Consider the following 15,932-nt stretch of genomic DNA (forward strand, 5'->3'; position numbering starts at 1 on the left):
AGAGGCCTCAGCTTGGTCTAAATGTGGGGGCTTAAAATACTGCCCACTTTACGTCATGTGGTCTATCTCTTCAGCATACCATGTGTTGTCTGGCATCCATCCATCCTAGTCCTCATCAGTGTGGGCCAGATATAGATCATCATCCTCCTACCATACACCTCCGGCAACCAACAAATAATTGTCTAGTTTTGTTCTAATCATTCTCATATCAGGAGTATCCCCTGCAGGGTATTGGGCTTTTCCAGCTTCTTGTTTGTCTTGATCCCTTTCTTGCACAAACTGCTTCAACGCAGCTTCTTGTTCGGTGTCCGTAGTACTCACAGTGCTCAATTCTTGAGCTAAATTCATGACGCCGGTGCTTGCTGGCAGTTTCTCATTTTCATCAGCCATTCCGGCCTCTGTAGCAATTCCGGTTCTCTTTTCTTCTGGTTTTGGTTCAATTCCTTCCTCTTGTCAGGTTCATCACTCAAACACCCAGAGTTGTCCGCCGACCCATTCAAATCGAAAAAGTCAATCTGCACATCTCCTTGATGTTGTTCATCATAGAAATGCAGATTGTCTAAGCCCTCCTCTAGCTCAGCCAGATCATCCAAACCTTGTTTCGGGCCATCCTCTCTAACCACATTGACCTCCACTGCAATACCACTTCTGGCTTGATTTGGCCAATCGACACAATGTAGCAGCTCGGATCATACTCCCTCTCAGTCAAATCCTCAGAGCACTCTGGCAGTAGACTTGTACTCTTCTCTAAGGCCAGCCTCTCTTCTTCTACCGCTGTCACCACCACAAGTTTTGGTTAAAGTACGGACGTGTCCATCATGCACTAATCTGTGCTTTCAAGGATGAATACTACCGGTTTGGGTAGGTGAGAAGGGGTAATATATGCGCTAGGGTCATAGGGAATGGTCAGTGTATGGATTATGTTTAGATTGTGAGGTGGGGGAACTTAATTGTGGGCCGGAAAAGGGTTGGTAGTCATATTTAGCTTTTCAGGTGGTGCGATCACCTTATTATCAATGAGATCTTGAATCTTATGACGCAGCTTGAAACATTGATCGGTGTCGTGATCGTGCTGCTGGTGAAACGCAAAATACTTGGCTGGGTTGTGTTTTGGTGGGAGTGGATCAGGTAGTGGGCGAGGCTCTAATGGCTTGTGGTGCGCTTTTTTGATCAGCACCCTCAGGGGTTGTGATAAAGGCATGTAGAGTGGGGTAACAGTCCTCTGGGATCGGGCCTGGTTGTTTGAAGTTTGTGGGGTTGTACTGGCAAAAGGATTGACGGTTTTGGTTGTGGTGGTGACAACACTTACATCAGATGGCCGCGCAGTTGTGCTTCCACTAGTGGTTGCATTGGAACTGCGCACAAAAGGCCTCTTGGCCTGCTCTTTCTCATCAGTTATCAACCCCTGTTTCATGGTGTCTTCAATCTGAACTCCCATCTCATGGAGCTCGATGAACGTGAACAAGGGTAGGACTATCATTTTTTGTAGGAATTTTCCATGCAGATTACGGACTACCATTCTAATCTAATCTTTCTCTGAAGGTTGTGTAGTCATCATTGAAGCCTTGGCCCTCCATCTTGTTAATAAATCTGAGAAGCCCTCATTTGGCCCCTACCGCGTCGCTTCGAGATCATGGGTTGTGACCTCGATTTGTATGTTGTAGGAGTATTACGCAATAAAGGCCTCAGCCATTTCCTCCAAACTCTACTTCACAGAATCCTCGAGCTTTGCATACCAAATAGTTGTTATTCCAGACAAGGTCCGGCAAAAAAGAGACAACTTTTGAAGTCTGGTAAAGCCCATCAGCCGCAAGATATCGGAGAACAACCGCAGATGAACCATGGGATCTCCAGAGCCATCAAACCGATTGATGTGTGGCATTTTGAATCAATCTGGCAATGTCACCGCAAAGTCGGTATATCCATCTTCGATGTCAGGGATTGAGTTAACACCCTGTGCCCGCTTAAAAATCTTCTCCAGCTTGTTGACCTTAAGTACAATTGGGTCAGCTTCAAATTCCAACAGAGCCTCAGTTCGGTACACTGGTGCCTTGGAGGCTTGTGGTGGGATCAGCTCTGTTGGGTTACCCTAATTCTCAGCTTGGGCATTAGCGGTATAGACTGTAGCTACGGGTGCTGGGATGTCCATAGGAGGTGCATGAGATGCAAAAGCCGCTGCCGACTGCGGTTGTTGTTGTTGCAGCCTATTGATGACCTCAGCCTGACGTGCCGTGACCTCGGCCTGACGAGCAACGTCTTGTTGCATGGTTTCAACTGTTTGTTGAAGGTAGTGGATTAGGTCTTCCATTCTAACCGGGGGATATTGTGCCATTGGAATAGCTGAATAATTTCTTACTGGACTAGATGTAGAAGACTGAGCCTGACTAGATGCAGGTAAACTGAAGAGTATCTGCTGGACTGGTGAATGGTGCCTAACTCTTCTCCATCTGGTAACCGGTGGGAGCGAAGCAAACACAAGTTGTCCCCTAACAAGATCTCCAGATCTGTAAAGCCTCCTGACACGGGTCCAGAGCGCTTGGGGGATATCCGAACTGTCCGAAGCAATTATGTTATACTACCTAGCAAAAAGAAATAAAGCAAAAGAAGCAAAAAAAATCAGAAACCGCACAGCAGCTTAGCTCAGATGTGAACAACACACATATGTAATCAAAGCTGTAGGATTGCACTCAACACTAAATTCTGCCCCTCCAAAATTGATACTCAACTTGCAGCTGATACGTACGTTCTTATATAGTTTCACAGTAAAACACATACCAGTTAAGTGATAACCAAAACAACCCTATCAGGGGATAGGATTGCCCTATCCTAGTTTCTTCAGGAGCAAGGGTTCACTATTCAAACAAAGCCGTTCCACATAATCCTGCATTCGGGTAAGCATCATATACTAATTTGGAACAGTCTTTATGGCTTTCGATATGCAACTAGGCCAAATGGTTGAAAAGAGTTCCTTGGCAAGACTACCTAATATACCTCTTACTCCTAACATTGAAAAAGTGAAAGGAGGATCAAATAGTACAGCGGTAGTCTAGATCCAAGGGTTGTGTCCCCATCATGGCAGAGCCTGTGACCGGTCAGCCTTTTGGCAAGCTTTTCAGGGAAGCCTCCAGAAACCCGTCCAGGAATAGCAGATGGTAAACACAGTGACTTAAACACACCAATGCAAATGCAATGCAAAGAAACATATAAGTGTAGATAAAATTTCATATCATGAATTTCAAGTCAAGTTCTCTAATTTTCCCAGTAGAGTCACCAGAAACTGTAGCTCGACTTTTTTGCGCCTCCCTTTTCGGAAGTTCAAAATAAGGCCTACAGTTCGGACTCCCGCGGCTCTGAATCTGATTCCACAAGTGCAATGCGAAATAGATAATCACCAAAGAGTCCAAATCCGGGAAATCTTTTGGAAAATCGATTTTGAATCAAATTGCCAAAAATGAACTACTTTGCCAGATACAGAGTCGCCACCTAAATATTTTTTGGAAATTTAGGAAACCCATGACTCGTGCCAAAGGCCACGTATCCGTCATCACGAAGATTGTCTCGGCTTAGGAACTTAGGTACGAGAGGGGAAGGTCATGAATTAAGCACCCCCGCTCGCCCGATCAAAGATCGGCCTCTACTAATCTTGATATGATTTTTATCAACATTATATGCTCTTGTTTCGATTTATTAGGCTAGCATTTACTTTGTGATGCGTGCATACAAGATATAGACTAGTTTGCCCAAATTGGAACAATTCAATTTCATGTTTGCTTTTCGAAAAGGGTTTGATTTTGCCACATAACAAAGCGGGCTTAAAGTTTGCGAATTTGTTACTTGACAAAGTGGGCTTAAATGTACATTCATTGAATCATTCCAATTCAAGCAACAAGCCTTCATCCACAGGCACTCAAACAGTTTAACAAGTAAGCACTTAGCCTCATGGCAAGCGTGCTAGTCATGGCAATCACTCACACTCATGCAAGTATGCTAAAGCACTAAAAACTCACTTAGTACTCCAAGCTAAGATAAAACAAAAGAGTTAGAAAAATATGCATGACACCTAACTATACAAGATGGCTAATGCAACACATGCAATAATACAACTAAAATAGGCTCGGCTACTTAACATGTTATTTGCAACAATTTCATAGCATGCGTTTAAACACGTATTCAATGAGGTAATAAACGACAATGCGAGTTTGACTGATGAACCGAGCCTCAATGTATGCAAGACAAATGAATGGATAAAAACATGCGATATGCTAATTGAAACGTGATGCCCTTAACCTAACCATCAAAAGCGGATAAATAAAAAGGAGAAAGACGTGGGGTTGGAAGACATACACATTATTACAACATTGATGCCCTCGCTCAGGGGGGTCCGAATGAATAAACTAGCTAAGCTAAACTACTTAACTAATTATTACAAAACTTGAATAAATAAGCTAGCTATCTAAGCTAATTAAATAGTACGACAATTAAATAATTAATTATGTTAAGCTAATTAATTAAATAACAATAATGAACTAATTTAATTAACTACTTTAAGCTAATTAAATAAGTACAATACGAAGCTAATTAGCTAACTATTTTAACTAATTAATTACAAAGCAACTAATTAAACTAGTTAACTAATTAATTACAACATGAATTAACTATCGCTAACTGGTCCCTAGAACGAGGGAGGCCCAATGCATGCTCGGTTTCCACCCGAAGAACATCCACTGTTTGCTCCCAAAGGCCTTTATTGCACAACCCTTGCACTGGTTTTCTTCTTCTAGATCAACTCTGCTCTACTTTATAAACATTCTGCTCAAAATTCACTGGTGGCCGGCCGGCCACCAGTAAGGGGTTGCCGTCCAACAGTGATGGCCTACGGACCAAAAGCAGTGGTCGGCCGGCCACTGATGATGCATCATTTCTTGCTGCAACATAGAGCAAACAGAGCAAAGAGAGGGTATTCTCATAAGTTGTTTGTACAATGTATCCCTCCTTATCATCAAAACAAGCTAAAATGAGTGATACACTTGGTTTAAAGACCATCAATCAAGCAATTTCATTGCATGATGGCTAAAAAACCAAGGTGTACAAGTTAATAAATGCGCAAACAAGACGCCAAACCTTCACCCTATCATGCATGATCAAGGGCAATGGTGACCTTAGAAAAATTGGCACATTTCGTCACTTTGAGTATGAAATGCCCCAATTTTTCTTGTGTTCAATTAACGTCCGATTCAACACACCAAAACACAACCAAATTCTTATCTTGCACAATTTTAGTTTCCATTTTTGGTTACTTATTTTAATTACACTTCCATTCTTTAACCAATTAAGTCCATTGGTGAATTAACTCCTCTAAAAGAGAAGGAAGTGTTAAACAAGGGGTAGTCTAAGGCAAGAGAGATGTGTCATGCCATTGATAATGAACCACCAAAAGAGGATTAAACAATTAAGCATGAACCTCTATCTCAAGCTTAAACAATCCTAAGGTTGAAACAACCCTCAAAGCAAACAAAGAGTCAAGAAATGAGGGAGGTTACAGAGATTATGCTTGCTGAAATTAAGTGAGAAAAGCGCTAAAACAATGCAATCAACTCAAACAAGTGGTGTCTAAAGGCCTAAAACACCAAGCTTGTGAGGACACCTACACCAGAAGCATGCAAAATAAGACTCAAATGCAACAACCAGCCAAAAATAGAGGAAAAACAGTCCAAAACAGAGGTTAAAACATGCTGGAATTGAGCAATAAAAGGCTAGAAAAATAAGCTAACACATAGAGCTATCTAGGCTAGCAAACAAGGCACAAAGAGAGGAGGCTAACCCCTCCAAATTTGGACTTCAAAACACGATTTTCACCACTAAAAATACTCTGAAATTCAATGTTCAAAAGCCCAAAAAATGATGGTTTGAAAGTGGTAAACAAATGTGGAAAGGCCTTACAAACAAGGAAGAAAGAAGGGTGAACCACCCTCTGACCTTAAATGGCCTAAAATCACAAATTTCAGCCCACAAAAATAGAGTTTTATAGCCCAAAAACAACCCAAAATCAGTGGAAAAGATAAGAAAACAAGTATGCAAAGCAAGTTTAAAACGCAAGTATTATACCTTTTGAAGCAAAGACCAATTTTAGACAACAATTTAAGCCAAGACCACCTTCTAAAGCTCCAAGAAGGCCTCAAGGAACCTTAGCTCAAAGATGAACAACTTTGGTTAAGGAGCTGTAAGCAAAAGTGTGGTGTATCTAAGCTATTATGCACAAACTTGCAAGAGAAAGAGAGAGAGAAATATATATATATATATATAGAGAGAGAGAGAGATAATTTTTTCTCCCAAAATTCTAACCCTCAAAAATGGGAGAGGAGACCTCCTACATATAGAAAAACATGCATTTGGCTGAGATACATCCCTCCATACACGTGTAGGGAGATGCAGCCAATTGTGATAACAGTTGGAACAACTGTCAACAAAATATCTGAAAAAAGACACTGATGGCCGGGAGGCCACCAATAATGGCCGGCAGGTCCCAGGGTCTTGAGTTTTGAAGCACTAAGGTTTTGGTCCAAAACAAGGCATAGAATGGATAAGGTTTAAAGGGTCAAAGACATGGCATTTCACCGAGGACTTCAGGCACTAAAACGAGCACATGCAATCATAATCATCGAGTACACAACCGATGACGTCCAAGTCTTGGGGTCGGTCAAAAATGGAGTGTCTACATCTGTCCTTTGTGCTTTATCTGATTTCCTTTTTATAGCTACTTGGTTCTCATTGTTATCGTCTATTTCCCTTCTGATCGGAAGGTTCTGTCCTTATCAGAGTCACTTGGGAAAGTTGCCAACTTGCTTTTGTTATTGATCGTCGAATCCATGCTCATCAGATAGTGAAAATGATGTTAGATCATAGTGACCAAGTTGCATTGCATGATGATCGTTGGATAGAGAATGATCAAACAACTCTCTTGTCTGTTAGATTTAGTCTATTCCGTAGCTCTTTTGCTATTAACTTTTATCAATTAGATTGGGACATAATCTAGCGATCTGTGTTACTTGTAATGATATTGCTTTTAGAAGAATAGCCCTGTTTGGTAGAGCTGTGGGAAAGTGTTTATAGCTTATGCCTAAACAGCTTATAGCTTATAACTTTCAGCTTAAGCTGATTTCCAGCTTATTCTTAAAGCATCTCCTGCCCCACTCAAAGAATAAGCTGATTTCTGACTTCCACAAAGCTATAAGCTATAAGGTATAAGCTAAACCAAACACATCAAAATAACTTAAATTTAGCTGAAAGCTGAAATAAGCTGTAAATAATTTCTGCCAAACAGGCACAATATCTTTTATCCTCAGAACCTTACGCCCTAACTTAAGATCCATTTTGGGCTAACACTCTTTTTGGGCCCTATTATCTTTCGGGCGTTGCTAGTTGGATTGGGATATATTCAATGTGTAAGAATTGCAGGATATATATATCAGGTATTAAAACACTATAATAATTTGATTAAACTAAACAATTAAAATAGATTTAAATCACTACTACAAAAACAGTTAAAGATCATACTTTGATAAATAAAAATATCTTACTTTTATTGAAGTGTGATGAAAAAAAATTAGATTGATATTTTAATCACACTTGATTTGATTAAGTGTGATAATATTTACTTTTTATGTCACTTTTCAATTAAGTATGATTATATATATATTAATCACACTTTCTAATTAACATGTAATTATATTTACTTTATACGTGACTTTTCAATTAAGTGTCATTATATATATCTTCTATACTATTATAAAGTGAACAGTTCTTATGGTGTCCTGAAGTTTTACTCTCCCCATGCCATGTGGCAGTATTTTTTTAAAAAAAATTAAACAAAGAGATCGGCAAGGCTTGAACTCATGATCATGGGTTTAAGTACAAGGACTCATACTACTTAAGCTAAATACATATTATAATATTAATTTCATTATTATTTTTTTTTATTCTTACTTATTTAAATTACACACACATCGTGTGTGCCACCCACTAGCGTGTATATATATATATTTTAATCACAGACTCTTTCTTTCCATTTCTCCTTGCCTCACTTTCTAATTCATTAGCCCTAATTTAGTTTTCTTAGTCTAATTTAGGCCCCGTTTGTTTTGAGTTATAGCAAGGGGATTAGGATTACTAGTACCTTGGGATTAGTATATGGGGTGTTTGTTTTGAGAGATAGCCTTGGGACTATTAATACCTTGGGACTAACTAATACCTTGGTATTACTAATACTTTGTTTGTTTTGAGAGATAGGGAGGGTACTACTAATACCTTGGTGGCATGTTTGATTGGAAGGATTAAAGTATAGGATTGGGATTATTAATCCGTGGACCCAATCATCCTATGTTTGTTTTGATATTTTAGTTTAGGATTATTAATCCAATGGATAATTAATCCAATAAATTTGTAGGATTATTAGTAATGGGGTAGGGGTGGGATAACTAATACCACACTAATTTAATAGGATTATTAATACCTCACTATTAGTGTTGTGAATCAAACATGGCCTGGTATTACTAATACCCTTGGGGAGGGGATTCATAGTGAGGAGGTAGAGATGGTATTAGAAAAATAGTGAGGGGATTAGAAATTTTTTTATTTTTTTTTATTTTTTATATATTGGAAATTTTTTTTAAAATATAATTTTTAATTTTTTATATTTTTTTATTTGTTTTATTATTTTATATAAAAATAATTTAACAATTCCTCACTACTAATCCCCTCACTATCAATCCCCTCACTACTAATCCCCTCACTATCAATACCCTTACTAACAATCCCCTCACTATCAATCCCCTCTATTCTATCTCTGAAAACAAACGACCCTCACTAACAATCCCCTCACTATCAATCCCCTCCATTCCCTCCATTCCATCTCTGTAAACAAACGGTGCCTTAGTTTTCTTAGTTTGCTATCTATGAAACAACCATATCTCTGGTCTCTGGAATCACCTCTCTCTCTCTCTCTCTCTCTCTCTATATATATATATATATATATCGTAACCTTTTCTAAAAACATCTTCACAGGCATGGCCAAATCAGATCTCCTAAACATTCAACCCCAAATGGTACGATCAATTATCCCTAAATTCAACTTCAATTCCTTATCAATTTGATTGATTTCGATTTTGATGTTTATGATTTTGTTGATTAGATTTCTAATTATGTTGTGTTATTGTTGTTTGTGTTTAGGGTGAGAGAGAGGAAGAAGAAAGGTTGAAGTATTTGGAGTTCGTGCAAGTTGCTACAATTCACGTTTTGATGTGCTTGGCGAGGTTGTATGACTATGCCAAGGACAACTATGGGCCTCTGAAGCCTAGTGTTGAGATCGTTGAAGGCACCGTCAAAGGCACCATCAAGACTGTCGTTGGCCCTGTCTACGATAAGTTCCATGACGTCCCTATCGAACTCCTCAAGTTCGTCGATCGCAAGGTTCGTGATTTGCCTTCTTTTTTTTTTTTGATTCTGTGTTGGTATGATCGATTCTGGATAATTGGAGAATTATATTAATGCCTAATATCTTGTTACGAATAATAGGATTGATTATGATGATGATGATCATTTAAAAAAGTTGAAGTTTATGTTGCTATTTAGCCAGCATAGAATTCATGCCCTTTGTCAGGGATTTGAGGTTCTAATTCAAATTTTGATTAACGATTGTCTCCGAGTTGAATTTTCATTCATTGCTAATTCAACATAGAATCTTACCAACACAAGAGGATGATATATATTTGCATGTGGTTAACCTAGGAAGTATAGACACATATATGGGACATGGAAATTTTTTAAAATTTATGTCACCCACATGGTTCGGGCATGTCACACACAATTGAATGTTGATATTATATTATATAGTTACATATGTAAGTAGATCTTGCATCTAACAATCATATATAATTGCATCATTTTCTTATCCCCTGCCATCTACTTGTACTTCTTTTTTATTTTCCAACTGTTATATACATTGCATATTTTTAAGAATTGTACATTTTTTAAGAGTACAAGATATTTATGTCAAATGCTTTAATTTTGAATATCATACGTTAGCAAATGTACAAGAAGTGCTAATCTCATGTTTATATTTTAGTGATACACATGCCCAAGAAGAGACGGACATGTCGCAAAATGAGTGTCGGATACATATTCAAAATTAAGATTTTTTTTTTTTTTTGAAAAAAAATTATGAACACATAAAAAACATTGTCCAATATGTGCCCAACATGGACACGTCACTTTCTTAGAAGTGTTCGTACTTCTGAGGTTAAGTCATGTTCTGCAAGATACTCATATTGATAAATTCCACCTTCTTTGAAGTGTTCGTGCTTCTGAGATTGAGTCATGTTCTGCAAGATACTCGTATTGATAAATTGACAATTATTAGATTGTATAGTTGTTACAAGATCCAATTATTACTTTACTTAAATGATCAAACATGATAACAAGTTCATAATATTTGGGAGCCAAAAACTGAGATTATGGTTACTTTGGAAAGGTCAAAGACCAAAGCTTTGTTACACAATTATTGTTACATTGAAAATTTGCTTATTATATTGTCTTACATTAAGGCCAATGCTTTAGTTAGTAAATTTATGTGATCAACCTTTTGATGTGTGTGAATAGAAACAGAAGGAGCCTATTTCTGCAGTTGCTTCTATTGCTATGATTGCTTGGCTTACAATGATAATATTAGAGCTAAACCCCTTTTCATTTGGCTGGGGTGATTTGAAGAGAAAATAAAATAAAATAGTATCTTCTCCTAAATTACTCTTTTGGATGAGAGATTTGGAGAGGAAAGAAAGGGAGTTAATAATTACTACTTTTGGCCTTCATTTTTTTGCATAAAGATTATTTTTGTGGAACTATTGGAACTGGTCTTTGTTATTATGATTGAAGATCAACAGTAAAGAAAAAAATTGGAGCATCGATTACCTATGCGGTGAAGCTTGCAGATATATATTTTCATCGCCTGCTGCATCATCGACCATAAAAAGTCTGATCTATATTTCTCTCACTCTCTGGTTTTTTGTCAACATGGAGACTTCCAGTCTCAATCCTTAAAGAGGCACCCCTATTTGATCTATTAATTGTTTCTTTCTTCTTTGTAGTAGGTTCAAACACTCTTTGAGTGTTGGAGCTTATTATCTCTAGTTTGAGTGTGGTGAGTTTACAAATTGAGGGTCGAGTGATGGGGAGCAGACACTTTTTAGTGATATTTTTATGCCTAATTATTTGTCGTGCAGGTTGACAAGCTGGCCTACCTTTAGGAATGGAGGGATGAGTGTTTGTGGGTATATATTTAGATATATGTGTGAGTGTGTAAGGCTATAGGCCTAGTGATGTGAGTTACCATATTGTTATTCTAAGTGTTTATATGCAGGTACTTAAATATGCTGGTACTTTTGTTAAGGGAGTCCATTGTTATGAGTCAAGTGTTGGGAGCTCTAAATTTTTGGAGTGTTTTTTTCTTTTCATTCCCTTACTTGCTTTTGTTGCTGAGTGTGTGCATGCACCTTTTTTCTGTTCCTCATCTATTGTTTTCTTTATACCATGGATTTGATCTTGGCTCTTGCAAATGATTATTTTTGTTGCAATTTCTTACCTTTTTGTTTCTTGTGTAGTGGTGTAAGGCCTTTTGGTGTTTGACTGCTAGTTGCTGGCTTTCATGACAAAGGTCCACAACTATATTGGGTATGTCATTTGGGTCCTCATTGGATATTGACCTTAATTGTGTTGGAGTTGCCTAGCTGATTCATTCATTTTCATTTATGGTTGGATTACCTTCTTTATTTTTATACTTGGATGGATAACCAGCCCAACTTTCGAAGATTTTGGGATATAGCTTGTTCTATTAGATTATTTTTTAATGTGGGTTGGGATATCTCTAATCAAAGGCTATCCAATTTTTATTCTTCTTTCACATGTGCCACTACCCAGAAATTATTTTGTAGTCAAAGTGCGTAAAGCATAATAACCACATTATCTCAATTATTTCCAAACACACATCTTTGTGAATTTCTTGCCTTTATTTTGCCTTTAGCCCAAAATTATTTCTAAAGAAGAGGCAAATTTTGCCTCTAAATTAATTTGTGCTTTCATTTTTTAGATCAAAAATTGTTTGGAGAGATGCAAAATATAGTCAAAGAATTCAATAATTTTGTGCTTCAAATTTTTTCATTTTTTAATATATGTAATCATAGTTAAATTTTTTATTTTTATTTTTTATTAATTCCTTTGTATGTACTTTTGAACATTCAACTTTCATTTATGAAATATAACATTATTCCATTCAATATGTGATTGTGATTGAAAGGATAATATATAGTGTGTATTACATTCTTCAAATGCGTACAAAAATAATATTGATTATTCTTCAAATATATTGAACTCTTTTTTATCACACGCATTAACTGTGATGAGAAATGCATATAACGTGTAATCTTATTTCATTATTAATCACATGTTTTATTAGATATTAATCACGTTTAAAATATTTATTATCACAGGTTTTATTAGTTATACATCACACATAAAAAGTGTGATCTAAATGTTTATTATCACACTTAAAAAGTGTGATCTAAATATTTATTATTACACGCATAACGTGTGATGAAATCATCTTTTAATAATACTCAAAACGTGTGATTAAAAATGACTCTTTTTAATCACTCTTAAAGATCACACTTTCGTGTGATTAAATAACATACATCACACATAAAAAATGTGATCTATTTATGATTTTGTTGTAGTTAGGCCAAGTTTGGCATGATTGAAAAAAGACAAAAAGTCAAAAAGTCACTATCCTATTTAAGTCACATCATCTTATTTAAGTCACATCACCTCTCTAACACATCACTTCAAACCCAACCCATATTTCATAAAAAGTCAAAAAGTACACTTATTTAGTCTTCCCAAACTAGGACTTAATATATACCATTTAATCTCGTCATCACTATGAGATATTAAGGAATGGTCTTCACAATTGGAAAATCCTAATAGCGACTCTTCCCCCCCTTCTCCTAATCTTTATGTTGTCTTTGAATGGGGCTGACAACCTTTTGACCCACTTATATAAAAATATATATAAACCCTAATAAGATAGGAGAGGGGACCGGACCTAAATAAAATAATCATAAGGCCCTCCCATTAAGGAGCCCAAATAACTTGGAATAGGCATTACACCTCCATACCACATAGCTACATAAAATAATAAATACACTAAGATGGACCATGATCTAAAACCGTATGGATCACTATACCAATTTTGGGCTCATACTAGTCAATCCGTCTTAATCACTTTCAACCCATTTTTCATTGTGACAATTTGTTTTGGGTGACCGCTCAAACAGTGGAAAGACTGCTCGAGCGGAGCTAAGGTGCTCCCAGTAGTTTGTTTTACTGGTCGAGGGAACAAGTGGTCACTCTAGCGAAGATGAGAGGGTTCTCAGTATCTCATTTTGCAGGTAGGGATACTGAGAAATCTCATTCACCGCTCGAGTGGTCTGCGCGATATCAGTCACTTAAAAAGTGACTTTTAGATCATTTTCTTCACTTATTCTTTTCTCTCTTCTTTCGTCTCTCTCTAGCTCCAAAACCATTAGCTACTTCTCTCTAGAAATCTTCCATTTCTACTTAGATTCACAAACCCATTGGTTGATAAAGTTGAAGTTTAAGTAAGGACTAAGCTTTCTACTGATTGGATTGGGATTTCGCGAAGAGTTTGTTGATTATCTATCTTTTTGGTCTTGAAATTTAAGGTATGACTACTTTTAACTTTGTATCTCTTTGATTTGGAAATGATTATTTGGCGTTGCCATGACATTGTTGAGTTGATGGATGCTGAAGTTATAAAATGAAGTTTTTCTTTCAAAAATAGTATTTTCCCTACAATTTTCTTAAGATTTCTACTTTTAGCCATGGATTATGGAAGCTTTTGATGAAAATTAATATTATATATAGTGGAGGGGAAAAAGGCCCAAATCTTATAAAAACCCTAATTTTGAAATTTTAGAAATGATGTAATAAAGTGAAATTGACTCTTAATTCTTTAGATTGATGATTGGCTTACGATAATAAAGATGTATTTGAATGGAGAATTGTAAATCTGAAATCTTCTTGAGATATTGGATATCCTCACTTTATTTTTGCCATAATTGCTTGGATGTGAAAGATTACTTTTAATTTAATGAATGTATGAATACTTGGAAACTTCAGAAAAATTGTTATGGGGGGAGGTAAATAGCATGTGAGTCCGGGTAGAGAGTCAGTTTTTAGAAAAATAGTTGTGTTGTGTTGGTACCCGCGTAGGGAAGTTTAGGTGCCCAATTGCCCTGTCTTGAACTTATCACCGGACAGATATGGGAAACATTTTTGGGTGTCCTCTGGTCCTGCCGTGTTGTAGTTGGTAAAAGTGGAAAAAGAGATGATTTTAGGTGTCCATTTCCAGCTGTATTAAGAGCCGACAAATGTGGGAATATTTTGGTTACGAACCTAGTTATATGTATGTATAGGGACTCTCCTTAAGGACTTAATGGCTTTTTTACCCTCAGTTTGGAATTATCAAATTTTATGGAAATGGTGGATTCTTGTATTCCCTTTTATAATAACACTAATAGTTGAATTAAATATGTTTTGGGTTGTGATGATGATGCCATATGGATCTCTAAATAACTAGTTACTTTGTTAAAAGTTTTTCTAATGGGTATCTAGCTCATTCCTATCTAACATTTTAGGACTTGTGGCCACCGCCCCAATGAGAAGGAGGTGGAAGTTTTGTGTTGACCGGAGCATGAACTCTCATTGATGTATTTTGTGGGAGCTCTAAGCATTATTGTTTTGGGACCGTGAGACCATTTTGTTGTAACAAGGCATGGCCTTGATATTTGTGAGCCACTGCGGCATTTTGTATTAACTCCTCTAACTTCTTGAACTATGCTAATGTTGATGTAACTAAGAACTGAACATGGAAATTTGTATTTTTGAAGTAATAGTTCAATGAGAAAGAGGGTACTGGATTAATGTTGTTGGTTGGTGATGAATGGATTAACATTTATTATATTGTGAGTAATGTTTTATGATTAATAATTTGGGGGTGTTACAAATTGGTATTAGAGCTAACCAGGTTTGAATACCTTGTGCTCGTGGGAAGTGGCTAGAAGCATAACGGGTTTGCCATGCTAGGCAAGGATGTTAATTTCTTAACATGATTATGTGTTTATGTGACTATGTGTGTATGGGATCAAACTTCTAGGATACAACTTGGATTCACTGCACTCATTGAAGTCCTTTTGGAACGGCACTTGACCAATACTTTTTCCACTTGGAAATCTTTGAGCATTGTGGAACTTGTTGATATCTTAGAGGGATGGTTCGTATGTGCTCTATGTGACAAGGTGCTTATGTGGTTTGCTCAATGTGATTTAAATGTATGTATGGTCTCATGCTAGTGCATGTGGTACGGGTGAGATTGTGGAAAGGTGAGTCACGAATTTAATTCTATCTCTATTTCTTATAGGATGTCAGGACGTGGTAGAGGTTGTGGTACACCTCGTCGGGATTGTCAGGATATTCCGGCTCCGACAGAGATCCCTCATTAAGAAGATTATGGCCGTCCAACCGGTCCAAGATGCAATAGAGGTTTTGGCCTGAGAGATGACAGGGGCTCTTAGAGAGTACATGGACATATTAAGAGCCGAACAAGTGGCTAGGAACGTAGAAAGAGAGACTAGAACTACTTTTCTGAAGAAGTAATTCTTCCGTTCCAACCCCACTGAGTTTAGTGGCGGTCCCGACCTTATGAAAGTAGATGAGTGGTTAGAATAGGTAGTCAAATCTTTTGAGATCTTGGACATTCATGAGGGTGAGCTTCAGGTGGCATTGGCAGCCTATCAATTAAAATGGAA

At 37.2% G+C, this 15,932-nt stretch overlaps 1 long non-coding RNA gene across 1 annotated transcript; it reads left to right on the forward strand.

The window, feature by feature from the left end:
- Positions 1-8,928: 8,928 nt before the first annotated feature.
- Positions 8,929-15,048, forward strand: LOC145816688 (uncharacterized). Its single transcript, XR_014358771.1, has 4 exons — positions 8,929-9,101; positions 9,226-9,465; positions 11,652-11,721; positions 14,763-15,048. It is a non-coding gene; the product is annotated as an uncharacterized LOC145816688 (long non-coding RNA).
- Positions 15,049-15,932: the final 884 nt, after the last annotated feature.

The sequence above is a fragment of the Camellia sinensis genome, unplaced genomic scaffold (genome assembly GCF_055761805.1).
Source record: "Camellia sinensis isolate YWXY unplaced genomic scaffold, ASM5576180v1 Unanchor4, whole genome shotgun sequence".
NCBI lineage: Eukaryota > Viridiplantae > Streptophyta > Magnoliopsida > Ericales > Theaceae > Camellia > Camellia sinensis.